This window comes from Leopardus geoffroyi, chromosome D2 (genome assembly GCF_018350155.1).
Source record: "Leopardus geoffroyi isolate Oge1 chromosome D2, O.geoffroyi_Oge1_pat1.0, whole genome shotgun sequence".
NCBI lineage: Eukaryota > Metazoa > Chordata > Mammalia > Carnivora > Felidae > Leopardus > Leopardus geoffroyi.
This window is the reverse complement of record NC_059334.1, coordinates 15,151,946-15,170,647: the sequence shown is the minus strand read 5'-3', so window position 1 is coordinate 15,170,647 and position 18,702 is coordinate 15,151,946.

Below are 18,702 nucleotides of genomic sequence, written 5' to 3'. Positions count from 1 at the left end.
GGCCTGCGGGCTCATGCTGGCAGGACATTTTTGGCATTAGAACTTTCATTTCTACAGGCTTTTTCCTTCATTGTTCTCTGAGTTTTCCTAGCAGACTGTTTTTATCTTCTGGGGTACCACATCTTTTGATGATTTTCTCTGGGTGCTCAGAAGAATTTGTTTCCGTTTTCTTTGTGCCAATCCTGCCTCTGCCTTCTCCAAGTTTCTTTGTTTATGCTGGTGGTTTGGTTTTTGTCCTTTATCTTTGAGGCTTTTTTTTCCCCCCAAATGTTCATGGTCCTTAAGTTTGCACTCCCATTCAAGCACGAGACCCGAAAAGCTGACTGGGAGCCCCAGGTGTTTGGGGGCGCTTCTCAACTGGTGGGCTTCCTAGGGGAGGACAGGTGGTGATCTGGAGCTCACATGGGGGACCGCTAAGTCACAATGGCTGGAGACTTTCTCCCCACAAGGGGCCGCTCAGCATATTCTGGCCTTTTGCTCATGAGGGAGCAGAGTGAGAGGAAGGCATGAGGTTCTTGCAGGACAGCGAGACTCTTATAGAGTCACATGGAGACTCTCACTGGACCCCTCTGTGTTCTGCCTGTGGTCTCACCTGCATCCCTCCCTGCGTGGCATCAGAGTCCCTGGTGTCTCTAATGCAATTTTCCTAGAAATTCAGCACTCCTCCTGTGCAAGGAAGAAAGAGGATTCCTTACAGTGAGGGCCTGGTGAGAGTCAACAGCTCCCTGTAAGTCCAAGCTCCCTGCACGACCCTCCAGTTGATGAGCACTGTGGGGGGCTCACCTCCTCTCCCCCAGTGGGCCACCCTCCAAAAGGACTGCCATATAACCTCCTCTACCTCCAGTCATCCGTGCTCCCTCTGGATTCCAAAGCCAAGTTCAAGTCTTTCCTCGGCTTTTGTTACCCCTCCTGTTATTGGTACTCTTTTGGAATAACAACCCTGGGAAGTTTGGCTCCCTTCATGTTAGCAGGGCTTTGGTAGAGAAAGGAGATAAACATCTGTGGTCCGTTTGCCATATTGAACCAGAAGTCAATTTTCAACTTTCCACATATTATCTGAAATTCCTAGTGCAACGATGTACATAAAAATAACCACTCAGAATAAACTTTCCCATGAATGCAGACATGAAAAAAATGAATCTATTCCTACAGGTACGCGTGCATTTTTGTGTGTTTAACTGTGAGGGGGCATGTACGTTTGCGTGAAGGTATTGCCTGGTCTCCTAAGATTGCCTGGTCTCCTCGGGCCATGCATATGTATGGGAAAATCACAATGACTGCAAACTTTCTTCTGTTTAGGCAACTCACTCATTTCCCTTCTTTTCTTTAAGGTTTTTCATTTTGTAACAATAATCTCTGCCCCAGCACGGGGCTCGAAGTTACAACCCTGATATCAAGCTTCACGCACTAAGCCACCCACGTGCCCCTGACGCACTCATTTTTAAAGTGACTCCGAGGGGGAGGAGGAGCCAAGATGGCGGAACAGCATGGAAGTTTCTTGTGTGTCTCGCGTCCGTGAAAGACGGCCAGACCGACGCTAAACCATCCTACACACCTAGAAAACCGATCTGAGGATGAACACAACAATCTGCACAACCTGAACCACAGAACTCAGCAGGTACGTGGCACGGAGAGGTGAACTGGTGGGGGAGAGAAGCTGCTGAGGGCAGGGCTTTTGCGGGCGGAGAGAGGACAGAGATGGGGGGGGAAATACGGGAAAAGCACCCCTCCCCAAAAGCAGCTGGAGAGAAAGTGGAAGAGTGGAAACAGCCACAGGGACTGAGCTAAAAAGGGAGAAAGGAGAGGGTTTAAATTCCATTAAGAGTCTAAAGGGGGGGAGCGCAGAGTCAGAAACTCCGCAGCTCCATACCTGGTGGTGCTCTGGTGGGAAGGGCGAATCCCCAGGAACCGAGTGAAGTCCTGGCGTCTTTGGGCCACACGGGGAGAGGCGGTTCCCCCACTGGGAGGACACCTGGTCGAGGCTGTGGGGGTCCCCCAAAGGCAAGGCCCCAGTGGACCTGGGAGAACAGGCACATTCGCCGGTGCTGGAACAAGGTCCCTTTGGGTGAAGCCAGGTGCCAGATGTGTGTTGTGATTTTCCACAGTCCCGGAGGCGCTGCTGCTCCACTATCTCGCGAGCTTTTTCTGGGGTGGGCTGGCACCCGGCCACAGTCTCTGGGTGTCGGCGGCAGCAGGGACCCGCAAACATTCCTGGGTGTGGCCAGCGCCTGGCCATTGCTCGGTGAGACCCTCCCGCAGAGGGGCAGAACGGGTCAGAGCCGCAGTCCCTCAGAGGTAAGAGGTCGGGCAAAGGAGCCGCATCTGAGATAAAACTCAGGAGGGAGGTGCTGCCTGGGGCTTCGTCACGGACAGCGTAAAGACGGGGAGTGGACGGAAGCACAGGACAAAGGACAGGTGCGCGATTGCTGATCGGGGAGAACAAACTCTGACACTGGACGCTGGGTCGCCGGGTGACGCCATTTTTGGCGCTGGGGCGCATGCGCACCTACAAGCACCACAACCACCCACCCCAGTAGGCTAAGCAACGCCATCTAGTGGAGAACGGAGCCCTTACACTAAGCCCCGCCCAACGGGGCCAAACTTGCTCTTCAGGAACACAGATCTCGCCGCCTGCTTAGTACACGGACGATAAAGCGCTTCATAGTTGGACGTCTAGGAGAAAAAAAGAAGTAATTTCAGTCGCCTTTCAGTCTGTTCCCCGGTCCATCTATTCAATTTTCTTTTTTCTTTTTCTCTTTTTTGTTTCTTTTCTTTTTCTTGAATACAGAAAGAAAAAATTCATCTTTATTTTCAATTTTTCTCAAAAATATTTTTCTTTAATTGTTTTCTACTATATTTTTTACTTTTGGGTAAATTTTTCCAAACTCTGTTTTACTTCCATCATTTCATTTTGGTCTACTTCAGTGTATTCATTTTTTCAAATTTTCCAACAATTTCCTTTTTTATCTTTCCCCTTTTTTCGCTAATCTATCAACCCAGACCAAAACACACCTCGGATCTAGCATCATTTATTCGATTTTGTGTGTGTGTGTTGATTTTTAAATTTTAATTTTTATGTTTTTAAATTTTAATATTTTTAATGTTAATTTTTTTCACATCATTAATTCCTTTTCTCACTTAAAAATGACGAAAGGAAGGAATTCACCCCAAAAGAAAGAGCAGGAAGAAACAATAGCCGGGAATTAACCAACACAGATACAAGCAAGATGTCTGAACCAGAATTTAGAATCATGATAATAAGAATACTAGCTGGAGTCAAAAATAGATTAGAATCCCTTTCTGCAGAGATAAAAGAAGTAAAAGCTAGTCAGGATGAAATAAAAATTGCTATAACTGAGCTGCAATCTCAAATGCATTCCGCGGCGGCAAGGATGGGTGAGGCAGAACAGAGAATCAGCGATATAGAACACAAACTTATGGAGAATAATGAAGCAGGAAAAAAAAAAGAGGGAGATTAAGGCAAAAGAGCACAATTTAAGAATTAGAGAAATCAGTGACTCATTAAAAAGGAACAACATCAGAATCATAGGGGTCCCAGAAGAGAAAGAGAGAGAAACAGGGGTAGAAGGGTTATGGGAGCAAATCACAGCAGAAAACTTTCCTAACCTGGGGAAAGACACAGACATCAAGATCCAGGAAGCACAGGGGACTCCCATTAGATTCAACAAAAACCAACCATCAACAAGGCATATCATAGTCAAATTCACAAAATACTCAGGCCAGGAGAGAATCATGAAAGCACAAGGAAAAACAAAGTCCTTAACCTATAAGGGAAGACAGATCAGGTTTGCAGCAGACCTGTCCACGGAAACGTGGCAGGCCAGAAAGGAGTGGCAGGACATATTCAATGTGCTGAATCAGAAAAATATGCAGCCAAGAATTCTTTATCCAGCAAGGCTGTCATTCAAAATAGAAGCAGAGCTAAAAAGTTTCCCAGACAAACAAAAATTAAGTGAGTTTGTGACCACTAAACCAGCCCTGCAAGAAATTTTAAAGGGGACTCTCTGAGGGGAGAAAAGTTGAAAAAAAAAACAAAACTAATAATAAAGACCAAAAGCAACAAAGACTAGAAAGGACCACAGAACACCAACAGAAACTCCACCTCTACAAACATCATAATGGCAATAAATTCATAGCTTTCAGTACTCACTCTAAACGGCAATGGACTCAATGCTCCAATCAAAAGACACAGGGTAACAGAATGGATAAGAAAACAAGATCCATCTATATGCTGTTTACAAGAGACCCACTTTACACTTAAAGACACCTTCAGATTGAAACTAAGGGGATGGAGAACCATCGAGCATGCTAATGGTCAACAAAGGAAAGCCGATGTAGCCATTCTTATATCAGACAACCTAGGCTTTAAAATAAACACTGTATCAAGAGATGCAGAAGGGCATTATATCATAATCAAGGGGTCTATAGACCAAGAAGACCTAACAATTGTAAACATTTATGTGACAAATGTGAGAGCGCTCAAATATATAAATCAATTAATCACAAACATAAAGAAACTCATCGATAGTAATACCATACTAGTAGGAGACTTCAACACCCCACTCAGCAATGGACAGATCATCTAATCAAGAAATCAACAAGGAGACAATGGCTTTGAATGACACACTGGACCAGATGGACTTAACAGATATATTCAGAACATTTCATCCTAAAGCAGCAGAATATACATTCTTCTCCAGTGCACATGGAACGTTCTCCAGAATAGACCATATACTGGGACACAAATCAGCCCTCAGCAAGTACAAAAAGATCAAGATCATACCGTGCATATTTTCAGACCACAATGCTATGAACCTCGAAATCAACCACAAGAAAAAATTTGGAAAGGTAACAAATACTTGGAGACTGACGAACATCCTACCAAAGAATGAATGGGCTAACCAAGAAGTGAAAGAGGAAATTAAAAAGTATATGGAGGTCAATGACAATGATAACACCACAACCCAAAACCTCTGGGACGCAGCAAAGGCGGTCATAAGAGGAAAGTATATAGCCATCCAGGCCTTCCTAAACAAGGAAGAAAGATCTCAGATACACAACCTAACCTTACGCCTTCAGGAGCTGGAAAAAGAACAGCAAATAAAACCCAAAACCAGAAGAAGACAGGAAATAATAAAGATGAGAGCAGAAATTAATGCTATCAAAAGTAAAACAAAACAAAACACAACAAAAAACAAAAAACCACCACCACAACCAAACATAGAACAGATCGATGAAACCAGAAGCTGGTTCTTTGAAAGCAATAACAAAATTGAGAGACCACTAGCTAGTTGGATCAAAACGAAAAAGGAAAGGACCCAAATAAATTGAATCAAGAATGAAGGAGGAGAGATCACAACCAACACAGCAGAAATAAAAACAATAATAAGAGAATATTATGAGCAATTATATGCCAATAAAATGGGCAATTGGGAAGAAGTGGACAAATTCCTAGAAACATATAACTAGTGAAACTGAAAAGGAAGAAATAGAAAATTTGAACAGACCCACAACCAGTAAGGAAATCGAATTAGTAATCAAAAATCTGCCAAAAACCAAGAGTCCAGGGCCAGATGGCTTTCCAGGGGAATTCTACCAAACATTTAAGGAAGAGTTAACACCTATTCTCTTGAAACTGTTCCAAAAAGTAGAAATGGAAGGACAACTTCCAAACTCTTTCTATGAAGCCAGCATTACCTTCATTCCAAAACCAGACAGAGAGCCCACTAAAAAGGAGAACTATAGACCAATTTCCCTGATGAACATGGATGCAAAAATCCTCAACAAGATATTAGCCAACCGGATCCAACAATACATTAAACAAATTATTCACCACGACCAAGTGGGATTTATACCTGGGATGCAGGGCTGGTTCAATATCTGCAAAACAATTAACCTGATTCATCACATCAATAAAAGAAAGGACAAGAACCCTATGATCCTCTCAATTGATGCAGAGAAAGCATTTGACAAAATACAGCATCCTTTCTTGATAAAAACCCTCAAGATGGTAGGGATAGAAGGAGCATACCTCGAGATCATAAAAGCCATATATGAATGACCCAACACTAATATCATCCTCAATGGGGAAAAACTGAGAGCTTTCCCCCTAAGGTCAGGCACAAGACAGGGATATCCACTCTTGCCACTGTTAGTCAGCATAGTATTGGAAGTCTTAGCCTCTGCAATCCCACAACACAAAGAAATAAAAGTCATCCAAATCGGCCAGGAGGAGGTCAAACTTTCACTCTTCGCAGATGACATGATACTCTATATGGAAAACCCAAAAGATTCCACCAAAAAACTGCTAGAATTGATTCATGAATTCAGCAAAGTGGCAGGATATAAAATCAACTCATGCACAGTAATCGATTGCATTCCTATACACCAACAATGAAGCGACAGAAAGGGAAATCAAGGAATTGATCCCATTTACAATTGTACCAAAAACCATAAAAAACCTAGGAGTAAATCTAACCAAAGAGGTGAAAAATCTATATGCTGAAAACTATAGAAAGCTTATGAAAGAAATTGAAGACACAAAAAATGGAAAAAGTTTCCATGTTCCCGGATAGTAAGAACAAATATTGTTAAAATGTCGATAGTACCCAAAGAAATCTACATATTCAATGTAATCCCTATCAAAATAACACCAGCATTCTTCACAGAGCTAGAGCAAATAATCCTAAGGTTTGTATGGAACCCGAAAAGACCCTAAATAGACAAGGCAATCTTGAAAAAGAAAACCAAGGCAGGAAGCTTCACAATCCCAGACTTCAAGCTATACTACAAAGCTGTAATCATCAAGACAGTATGGTACTGGCATAAGAACAGACACTCAGATTAATGGAACAAAATAGAGAACCCAGAAATGGACCTACTAATCTTTGACAAAGCAGGAAAGAATCTCCAGTGAAATAAAGACACTCTCTTCGACAAATGGTGCTAGGAAAACCGGACAGCGACATGCAGAAGAATCAACCTGGACCACTTTCTTTCACCATACACAAAAATAAACTCAAAATGGATGAAAGACCTAAACGTAAGACAGGAAGCCATCAAAATCCTCGAGGAGAAAGCAGGCAAAAACCTCTTTGATCTTGGCCGCAGCAACTTCTTACTCAACACGTCTCCAGAGGCAAGGGAAACAAAAGAAAAAATGAACTATTGGGACCTCATCAAAATAAAAATCTTCTGCACAGCAAAGGAAACAATCAGCAAAACTAAAAGGCAACCAACAGAATGGGAGAAGATATTTGCAAACGACATAGCAGATAAAGGGTTAGTATCCAAAATCTATGAAGAACTTATCAAACTCAACACCAAAAAACAAATAATCCAGTGAAGAAATGAGCAAAAGACATGAATAGACACTTCTCTAAAGAAGACATCCAGATGGCCAACCGACACATGAAATCACTCATAATCCGGGAAATACAAGTCATGACCACAATGAGTTACCACCTTACACCTGTCAGAATGGCTAACATTAACAACTCAGGCAACAACAGATTTTGACGAGGATGCAGAGAAAGAGGATCTCTTTTGCTTGCTGGGGGGAATGCAAACTGGTGCAGCCACTCTGAAAACAGTATGGAGTTTCCTCAAAAAATTAAAAACAGAACTACCCTACAACCCAGCAATTGCATTACTAAGTATCCAAGGGATACAGGTATGCTGTTTCTAGGGGCCCATGCACCCCCATGTTTATAGTAGCACTATCAACAATAGCCCAAAGTATGGAAAGAGCCCAAATGTCCATTGATGGATGAATAGATAAAGAGAAATGTGGTATATTTATATATACAGTGGAGTACTACTCAGCCATCAAAAAGAATGAAATCTTGCCATTTGCAACTACGTGGATAGAACTATCAGGTATTATGCTAAGCAAAATTAGTCAGAGAAAGACAAATATCATATGACTTCATTCATATGAGGACTTTAAGACACAGAACAGATGAACATAAAGGAAGGGAAGTAAAAACAGGGAGGGGGACAAAACATAGAGTCTCTTAAATATGGAGAACAAACAGTGTTACTGGAGGAATTGTGGGTGGGGGATGGGCTAAATGCGTAAGGGGCAGTAAGAAATCTACTCCTGAAATAATTGTTGCACTATATGCTAACTAATTTGGATATAGATTTTTAAAATAAAATTTAAATAAATAAATAAATAAATAAATAAATAAGACTCCTGGGGCACCTGGGTGGCTGAGACAGTCAGGCTGATCTTGGCTCAGGTCATGATCTCACAGTTCGTGGGACTGAGCCCTGGGTTGGGCTCGGCGCTGACAGTGTGGGGTCTGCTTGGGATCCTCTCTCTCTCTCTGCCCTTCCCTGTGCACACTCTGTCTCTCTCTCAAAATAAATAAATACACATGAAAAATTTTTTACAGTGACTCCTAGTTAACTGTTTCCAGGATTTCAGGGTTACATTTGATATGTTCTGGAAACTAGATGGTCTCCTACAGCCTCTACATAAAGTATGCAAGTTGATTCTCTTCTCTGTCAGTGGCCACGAATGCACTTAACAATTTCTCATCAGGGCTCCTGTGCATGGTGATGTTAAAAAGAAAACAACGGGCCCTAAATGGTGCCAGCAAATCAAGACTTAACACCTAACCTAATCGCAGTTGCAACCCCCCCCCCCCCCCCGGGAATGTACCCTTGCCCCAGGCAACATGGAATTTTCTCCATGGTGGATACTAGAAAATTTACTCATAGACTCCTTTTGTTCCCCTTAGGAGAGCAACCTTGCCTAAACAATGCACTCCTCGCTAATAAATTCCTTTCCTCTTTATTTTAACACCCTCTCTTTGCCTTTAAAAACCTGTTCTTTAGTTCATTGGAGCTCTCCCTCTCTACTCGCTGGATGGGATTCATGAGTCATTTCATAAAGCCAAGTAGATCTTCACATTTACTCAGTTTTGTTTTTTCACAGTTCCAATTAAGAGAGTCCAAGAGAATGATATCACGAGGCTTGCTAACAGCCACCCCTTGGGATGCTGGATCACTTCCGGGTTCGCCCTCTTCCCATCTCCCTGCCATACTTGATGTCCATACTTGATGTCATACAGGCCCCAAACCACCTCTGCATATGCCTGGTCTAAAATACACTACATGAGAAAGTAGCTCCTTCAGTCTCTGACTTGCCCAGAATTTTTTTTTTTTAAGTTTTTAATGCATATTTATTTCTGAGAGAGAGAAAGAGAGTATGAGTGAGGGAAAAGCAGAGAGGGAGACACAGAATCTGAAGTTGGCTCCAGGCTCTGAGCTGTCAGCACAGAGCCTGACACAGGGCTTGAACCCACAAACTCTGAGATCATGACCCATGCCAAAGTCGGATGCTTAACCAGAGCTCCTTAATTGGAGCCACGCAGGTGCCCCTAGAATTTCTAAGAATCTCCCATGAAAAGAGCTGGCTTACCATAGTGACTCATGCCTTCTTTTTTCCCCTAATGTTTTATTTATTTATTTTGAGAGAGAGAGACAAGCAGAGAGAGAGAGAGAGACAGACAGAGACAGAGAGAGACAGAGAGCACAAGCAGGGGAGGGGCAGAGAGAAAGGGAGAGAGAAAATCCCAAACAGGTTCCACGCTGTCTGCCCAGAAACCAATGTGGGGCTCAAACTCATGAACCATGAGATCATGATCTGAGCCAAAATCAAGAGTCAGATGCTTACCCAACTAAACCACCCAGGTGCCCCAGTGGCTCAAGCCTTCTAACTGTAGTCACTGAAACTAGTCCAAGGGCAGAAGGGAACAGATGCCATGAGTCTTATCTCCTCCATTGTCCCTGTTCCTTGTCCCCAGAGAGTCCCCATCACTAACTCTTCCTTCTTTCCCCTTGCAAACAAAAGTAGATGCCACAATGTGGTGCTTAGCAGGGTGGGTTGTTTATGCTAGGGGAGTCGATTATGCAACCAGCCAGCCATAATGCCTTGAAACACGCATGCACATGTGCTTGTGCGTGCACGTGTGCAGAAGCACAAATATTTCTTTTCAAATTACTGTATGTTTGGAATTGGGGGGGGCAGTTTAAAGAGACAAAGACTTACTTTTCTTATTTTCAAGCAATCCCCTTGAAATGTTGGGCAGTTCGGTAGATATTCTAGATAACTCTTCCACTGCTTAATTAAAACTTTCCCCAAACGGTAAATAAAAAAAACATGATATTATAGCCAAAGCAAGTGCACACTGCATTATCAGGGACTGAAGACCGAGATGTCATTTGGATTGTGCATCTCGTGGTTCTGCTGTGGGCATATGGTCCAACTTCTCTTCAGTGACGACATGGTAGGGTCCAAGTCTTAGTAAAGCCTAGATCCAATTGAAGGAGAAATAAGAAAGCAGAGGGTAAATAGGTATAATTCTCAGGACTGAAAGACTCGAGCAAGCAAATATTGATTTCAGTGCTTGGTACACAAATGAGTGTATTGATCCTGCCCTTCTTGTTCAAAGTGCCCAGTTTCATTTTCTAGTCAATCGCAGACTATAATTCAGGAAGGGGCAGTCTGATTAAGTGAGCCGGTGCAAGCCTAATGACTTACTTTTAAGATCCCACAGTGTGCTCTGACTTTTGAAAAATCTCCATATTCCTAAGGCTCCAGAAGGAAAAGGAAACTTCATTGATTCTTTCAAGGGTGACATATTATAACATTACCAGTGGCTTCATTAGGGGAAAATTGAAATAAAGACATCCCTGGGAGGCATTTTGTATTCAAAACTGCTCAGTTTCTTTCTGCTGCTTCCCAAAGCCAGGATTCTGTTATTCCAGAGAGGGAAATGAGAAAAGATGGTCGACCCGCCTCAGGTTCATGGCATGTTGTGTCAGCTGTGGGGATAAAGTGTCCCTGGAAACAACTATTTAGCAGGAAACTAGTCTATGCTAAGCATTCAATAAACATGATTTCAACATTTCGGGTGAGAAAAGAATATGAAACGAATAAGCCGTCATCTGTGTATCTCTTCGCTCCTTTTCGTGGTCACAAAGGCATCGCTTACACATCAGTGGCGATGTCGTTTCAGAAATCAGGGGCGTGCATGAACAGTGGCCTCATTTGACAGTGGGAAGTGCCACTGCAGAGACAGTAAGGGGATCAGGTTCAGATGTCAGTAAAAGAATTTCAGAAGTTCTCCGTTCTAAGGACGACTCCCAAGTAGGCAGTGACCGGGATCCTTCTGTGAACCCTCATGGGGACGGGGCCTTTCCTGCTCATACCAGGTGGCTTTCTCTCGGCCCGTGCAGGATGCCAGAATCCCAGCCCCCGATGGTGGCAGCTCGCTCCCCCTTCCAACGAGCAGATGAGCAGCATATGGCCACGCGCTTCTCAAGGACAGAGCCTGCGGCTTTTCCCAGCTGGTTAGGAAAATAAATTTGGATGAAAAAGAGAAGGCTTTAGAGTAAGACCAAAAAGATTAAGCTCTTATACCCGGGCTACATACCTTTCTGGACAGAGGGGGGAACACCGAACTGAACATTAACCTGACTTTTGGCATGGCAGGAAAGTCAAAGCCCCTCTCACTGCGCACGGTAAACCCCAAAGTGACCAGAGGCAAGGGAACAACAAAAAAAAGAGAGGCTTCTTTTTCAGATATAAAGTTCTCATCCTTCCTGCACACAACAAAAACAATAACTCTTTTAAATAAAGTACCTCTTCGGCCTTTTAAAATATGATTCCCGGGGCGCCTGGGTGGCACAGTCGGTTAAGTGTCCGACTTCAGCCAGGTCACGATCTCACGGTCTGTGAGTTCGAGCCCCGCGTTGGGCTCTGGGCTGATGGCTCAGAGCCTGGAGCCTGTTTCCGATTCTGTGTCTCCCTCTCTCTCTGCCCCTCCCCCGTTCATGCTCTGTCTCTCTCTGTCCCAAAAATAAATAAACGAAAAAAAAAATTATAAAATATGATTCCCAAAAAGATGCCATAATTGAAGTGTATTGTTAAGAATAAAAATAATGGGCGGGGGAGGAGGGGTCCAGCTCTCGATCTCGGCTTGGGTCATGATCTCCAGGTTCGTGGGTTCTAGCTCAGCATTGGGCTCTGCACAGACAGCATGGAGTCTGCTTGGGATTCTCTCTCTTCTTCTCTGCCCCTCCCTTGCTCATGTCCTCTCTCTGTCTCTCTCTCTCTCAAAATAAGTAAACATTAAAAAAAAAAGAATCAAAATAACAGTAAAGAAGATAAATGGTCTTTGGGAAGAAAAGAAGAGGGGAGAAAAGAATGTGTATCCAGAATTTATCATAGCGAAATTTAGATAGCCGCTCTACATAGCACAGGCTGATTACAGAGAACCAAGTCCCTTTGAAAGAGACCTTGCCATTTGTGCCAATATGGATGACTTTAAGAGTATTATGCTAGGGGAACTAAGTCAGAGAAAGGCAAGTACCGTTTGATCTCACTTATAGATGGAATCTAAAAAAACAAAACAAAAAACAAAAAAAACCAAACTAATAGATACGGCAAACAGATGGGTGGCTGGTTGCCAGAGGCTAGGGGTCAGGGGGCAAAATGGGTGAAGGGGGTCAAGCATACAAAGTTCTAGTTATAAAATAAATAAGTCCTGAGGATGTAATGGACAGCATGGTGAGTATAGTTTATAATACTGTGTTGTATATCTCAAGGTTGTAAGAGAGTAGATCTTAAAAGTTCTCATAACAGGGGCACCTGGGTGGCTCAGTCGGTCAAGCATCTGACTTCAGGTCAGGTCATGATCTCATAGTTTGTGGGTTGGAGCTGCACATTGGTGTCTGTGCTGACAGCTCAGAGCCTGGAGCCTGCTTTGGATTCTATGTCTGCCTCTCTCTCTGCCCCTCCCCTGCTCATGCTCTGTCTGTCTGTCTCTCTCTCTCAAAAATAAAGAAACGATACAAAAAAAAAGTTCTCATAACAAGAGAAAAATTTTGTAACTATGTGTGGTGATGCATGCTAACCAGACTTCTTGTGGTGATCACTTTGCAATATAGGCAAATATTGGATCACTGTGTTGTACGCCTAAAACTAATATGTCATATGTCAATTTTATCTCAATAGAAGAATGCACATGGTCTGTTATATTGCTTAAAAACTTTTAAATGAAATTAATATAATATATTGCTGCTCTCTGAGTTTGGTGCCAAAAATAAAAATGTTTGTCTTATCCTGAAAAATAAATGTGCCCATAAAAATTGATATTAACATCTATATAATCCATGAATTTTCCCCTTGCCACAGTTGTTAAGAAACCTAGAGAAAATGAATGAAGCAAAATATGCTTAATCTTGGCTTCTCATACAAATTATCCTTTCACCCCTCTCTTACATAATTCTTGAGTTTTTAAAATATGATTACATTAGCAATCAAGCTTTTAAGTGCATTTTATTGTGAATTTACCAAAATCTTATTGACTGAGATAGAGCAGCCATTATAAATAATGCTCCGTAAACGGCATTAGAGCATCTCATAGTGAAATTCTGGAAATTCTAAGGACACAATGACAGTAAAAAAAAAAAAGAAGAAGAAGAAAAAATATATTTATATTGCCATTTGCAATGAAATGAATGGAGATAGGATGTATTATGCTAAATGAAATAAGTCAGGGAAAGACAAATACCATATGATTTCACTCATATGTGGAATTGAAGAAACAAAACATATGAACATATGGGGAGTTGGGGGTGGAAAAAAAGAAAGGGAAACAAACCACAAGAAACTCGTAGCGATAGAGAACAAACTGAGGGTTGGTGGAGGAAGGTGGGTGGGAGATGGGCTAGATGGGTGATGGGTAATAAGGAGGGTACTTGTGATGAGCACTGGGTCTTGTATGTAAGTGATCAATCACTGAATTCTACTTCTAAAACCACTATTGCACTGTATGTTAACTAACTACATTTAATGTTAAGAAAGGAAAAAAATAAATTCTTAAAAAAAAAAAAAAACCAGCTTTAAAATGGAAAATACTACAGCTAGGGTTTATGAGCCCAGGATATTGATCTATAGTCTCAATTTCTGTCCTTTGGATATGTCTTTTTCTTTTTGTAATCTGATCATGTAATTTTTATTCACAGTTTCTTGATATGGTAGGCTACATTGATTGCTTTCATTTTGTTCTTTACCTGCTTGTACGAAGTATTAATTTTCTGTATGTATGTATGTATGTATTTCAGAGTATAGGTGACATACGTATATACATACAACACAGTGATTCACCTTCTGTATACAATACATTATTGGCCTCAGTCTTCTTCTTGTGATGATTTTGGCTTAAAAAAAAATTTTTTTTTAACATTTATTCATTTTTGAGAGTCAGAGCAAGACATAGCATGAGCAGTGGAGGGAAAGAGAGAGAGGGAGACACAGAATCCAAAGCAGGCTCCAGGCTCCGAGCTGTCAGCACAGAGACCAATGCAGGGCTTGATCCCACAAGCGGTGAGCTCATGACCTGAGCTGAAGTCAGATGCTTAACCTACTGAGCCACCCAGGTGCCCTGATTTTGGCTTTTGAATGTAGCACTTAACCCAATCAAACACTGATGTATGTGAAAATTTATTAACTTTGCTCTGCCTTCGGTCAAAAACAAAAATAGTAAAGAGCACAGGACCTAGAAAGGAGTCTAGAGAAGCTTTGCTGGAGACTTCTGACAGGCTAATAAGGAGCCATGAAACAACATCTCTGATGGTAGGTTTCTTTAACTTGTGGTTTACCTAAGGGACACAGCTGCCTGTGTCCCTACCTAAGGGACCTCCATGTGCCTATCAACTTCTTACCCAGAGGGATAACCCAAGGCTTTTTGTCAAATAGTTTATTGAAATCGAGTCATGATAGCCTTGATACACCTCTAATTTATCCTGACCCTAATGGCAAAGAAATACAGTTGGGGCGTCTGGGTGGCTCAGGTCGTGATCTCATAGTTTGTGAGATAGAGCTCCGTATCAGGCTCTGTGCTAACTGTGCTTGGGATTCTTTTCTCTCCCTCTCTCTCTGCCCCTTCCCTGATTTCTCACTCTCTCTCTCAAAATAAAGAAATGAATCTTAAAAAAATGAAATACAATTATTTTATTTTATTATTTTTTTTAAATACAGTTATTTTAGAACATCTTGTTCACTGGACCCAGAACAGAGTCCAGGAAAACACTTCTTTTCTAATGGGTCACAATCTGTGTATTTAAAATTTTACTCTAAAATTTTCCTCAAGATTAATGTAAACCTAAAACTTCCTTAATCTAGCCATCCTCAGCATTTAGAAAATTACATTTGTCTGTCAGATGCTCTTAAGGTTTTCTCACAGCTCTTTTCCTTTTTTGCACTATCTTTATCATCGTTCTTTTTTTCATTATCTTGCATGGAATTTGCCACAAAAACTTGGTTTGTATAAGCAAAACCGTGCATTAATTTTGGTTGTAACTGTGCCAGAAAAATAGCTTTCTTTAAGCTTGCTTTTAATTTTTGCTCCGGAGAGACAAGTATCAAATCACTGCATGGAGTATTAAAAGTCACGCTGAGATTTTTATAGTGCCCTGCAGGGGGTAGGTAATGAAGTAAGATTTTGGGTGGAAAAGAATTTTTTTAAATCCCAATAGGTTGGGGCGCCTGGGTGGCTAGGTCGATTGAGTGTCCAACTCTTGATTTCAGCTCAAGTCATGAGATGGAGCCTCAGGTCGGGCTTTGTGCTGAGTGTAGAGCCTGCTTAGGATTCTCTCTCTCTCCCTCTGCCCCTCTCCCCTGCTCATTCTCTCTCTCTCTCTCTCAAATAAAAAAATAATTTAAAAAAATTAAAAAATTCCCAATAGGTTGGGGCACCTGGCTGGCTCCTCCAGTAAAGCATGCAACTCTTGATCTCTGGGTTGTAAGTTCGAACCCCATGTTGGGTGTAGAGATGACTTAAAAATAAAATCTTAAAATCCCAATAGGCTTATTCAAAGATCAGTTACATTGAAAATAATGAACAGTAAGAACTATCATTATCTTCTGTCCCTGCCATACTTTACAACCTATTACAGTAATCTAAACATTTTCATGTTTTGAATGAACAATAAAACAATTTGATAGTAACAGTGATCTGATCCTTTTTTTGCATTGAAGGCAAAAATCCAGAAAGCCAGAAAATTTCCTCTTATGATCAAACACAGTCAAATTTTTGCCCTATTGGAAATCTGTTTCAATTCAGTTACTTGTTCAATTCAACCTTGCTCTTTGTTTCATTTTCTGGGTCATAAACATTCAGTGTCCTTGGCTTCTCTTGTAGGTAAAGAGAAATCGATTCACAACGTAGAGCTGAAAATAAATAAAAGTAGGTACTTTTCAGTTCAAAGGGCTTGCTTCGCCATTTCTCTTTACTTAAAGCTTCTTCCTGCCTAAATTGAGGCACAATTGCAACTTTAATTTTCTCCCCCTATTCAAAAAGGATATTCAAGTAGTTCTGTTCCCATACCATCTACCCATATTTTTCATGTCCCTAAATACCATAAGTATGATCTTTATCATATTATTCCTTGCACAAAAATACTTACATTGGCTTTCGATTTATTTTATCTTATACCTTGGTGGAATACAAGGATAATGTGTAGAATTCTGGAAGAATGCACTTTATTTGTTATTCTCAAAGGTGGACGCTATTGGTTCTTGATTTCATCCATTCTCAACGTTGCAATGTTGACTATAAAACCTAGACATGACCCATACAGTAGCACCTATATGTAAGAATTTATTAATGAATGAACCTATACTCTGTAATTAAAACTCTCAGTATTATGCTAAAAAATAAAAAAAAAAAAAACCTATAAAGATGGGATAATGTCAAGGGACACAGAAGCCACCTGAAGGAGCTTCTAGTAGCCAAAGCTGGGATAATCTGAGTGACAAAAATAAGTACAGGAGTATTGGGTTATAACCCAACATATAAGTTAAATATCCATTAGTCCATCCTAATATAAATGAATGATTGAATAAATTCATAAATAGGGAAGAATGAACAGATTTCTTGTACAGAAAACTTTTTAATGTATTCAGCCTTCAAGGGGGTAGAACATGACTCCTAGCCCTTCAGAGTGAGCTGTGCATAGTGATATCTTTCTAAGGGGAACAGCATGGAATGGGGGTAAAGGGTAACTTTATAGGAGGGGAAACTGACAAATACTCCCTCAGTTCGTAGATATTCAAGGCAACATCACAGCGATGAGTCATCTTGGGAGTATATACATCTGATGGGATGTGAGGAAAATGGCCCTCTATCTCTGGGGTCTTCCTCCCACAAAGCCCATAACCCCAGTCTAACCGTGACCAAAACATCAGATAAATACCAATAAAAGGGCATCCTGTAATATACCTGAATAGTACTCCTTAACACTGTCAAGGTCACCAAATACAAGGAAAGTCTGAGAAACTGTCATAGCTAAGAGGAGCTTGAAGAGACATGACAGATAAATGTAATGTGGTATCCTGGATAGGATCCTGGAACAGAAAAAGGACATTAGGTAAATACTAAGGAAATATGAAAAAAGTATGGACTTTAGTTCATATAATACATCAATATTGGCTTATTAATTATAAAATTGAAACAAAATTTTGTAATATTTATTTATTTTTGTGAGAAAGAGACAGAGCATGAGCAGGGGAGGGGCAGAGAGAGAGGGAGACACGGAATCCAAAGCAGGTTCCAGGCTCTGAGCTGTCAGCACAGAGCCCGACGCGGGGCTCGAACTCACGAACTGCAAGATCATGACCCGGGCCAAAGTCGGATGCTCAACCGACTGAGCCACCCAGGCACCCTTATTAACTGTAAAATTTAAATGAAAAGAACCATCAGCATCATGCAAGCATGTAGCACACCTTGACTGAGACAAGTCACCCAGCCACCTTCTCGAAGAAACTAGTAACGACCCCTCACGTGTGAGGCTCGCCTCTGCTCTGGTCTCATAGTTAGCCCCGTCCATGCATCCTACACTGCCCTCAGTCCACTTTGTCTCTGCTGGGAAGTCTGTTTCTTGCCTTGCATCTTCCAACATTCAAAGATGGTTCTAATATTTTAGTTTGTATAGAGCAACGTATTGGTTTCCACTTGCTGCTGTATCAAGTTACCACAAACTTAGTGGCTTTAAAGCAACAGAAATTTACTACCTTATGACTCTGGAAGTCAGAAGTTCAAAATGGGTCTCACTGGGCTAAAATAAGGTATGGGATCTCTGAGGTGCCTCCTGGAGGTACCAGGGCAGAATCAACTCTCTTGCCTTTTCCAGTTTCTAGAAGCTGTCTGCATTCCTTGGCTCATGGCCCCTTCTCTCTTAAAGCCAGAGATGGCCAGGCAGGTCTTTCTTATAATGTCATCTTTCTCTTTTTGGCCCTTCTGCCTCCTTCCCCATTTGAGGACCCTGCATACATTGGGTCCAGCAGGATGACACAAGATTATCTCCCCATGTCAAGAAAAGCTGATTAGCAAACTTAATTCCATCTACAACCTTCTTTAATTGCCCCTTGTGGTGTAACTTGACATATCCACAGGTTCCAGGATTCGAACATTGGCCATCTTTGGGGGTGTGAGCATTACTCTGTTTACCACCATCAATTTCTTTAGAAGGTTTTGCATACTTCTGGGGTGACTGGGTGGCTCAGTTGGTTAAGCATTGGTCATTATCTTGTGGTTCATGGGTTTGAGCCCCGCATTGGACTGACAGCTTGGAGCCTGGAGCTTCCTTCAGATTCTGTGTCTC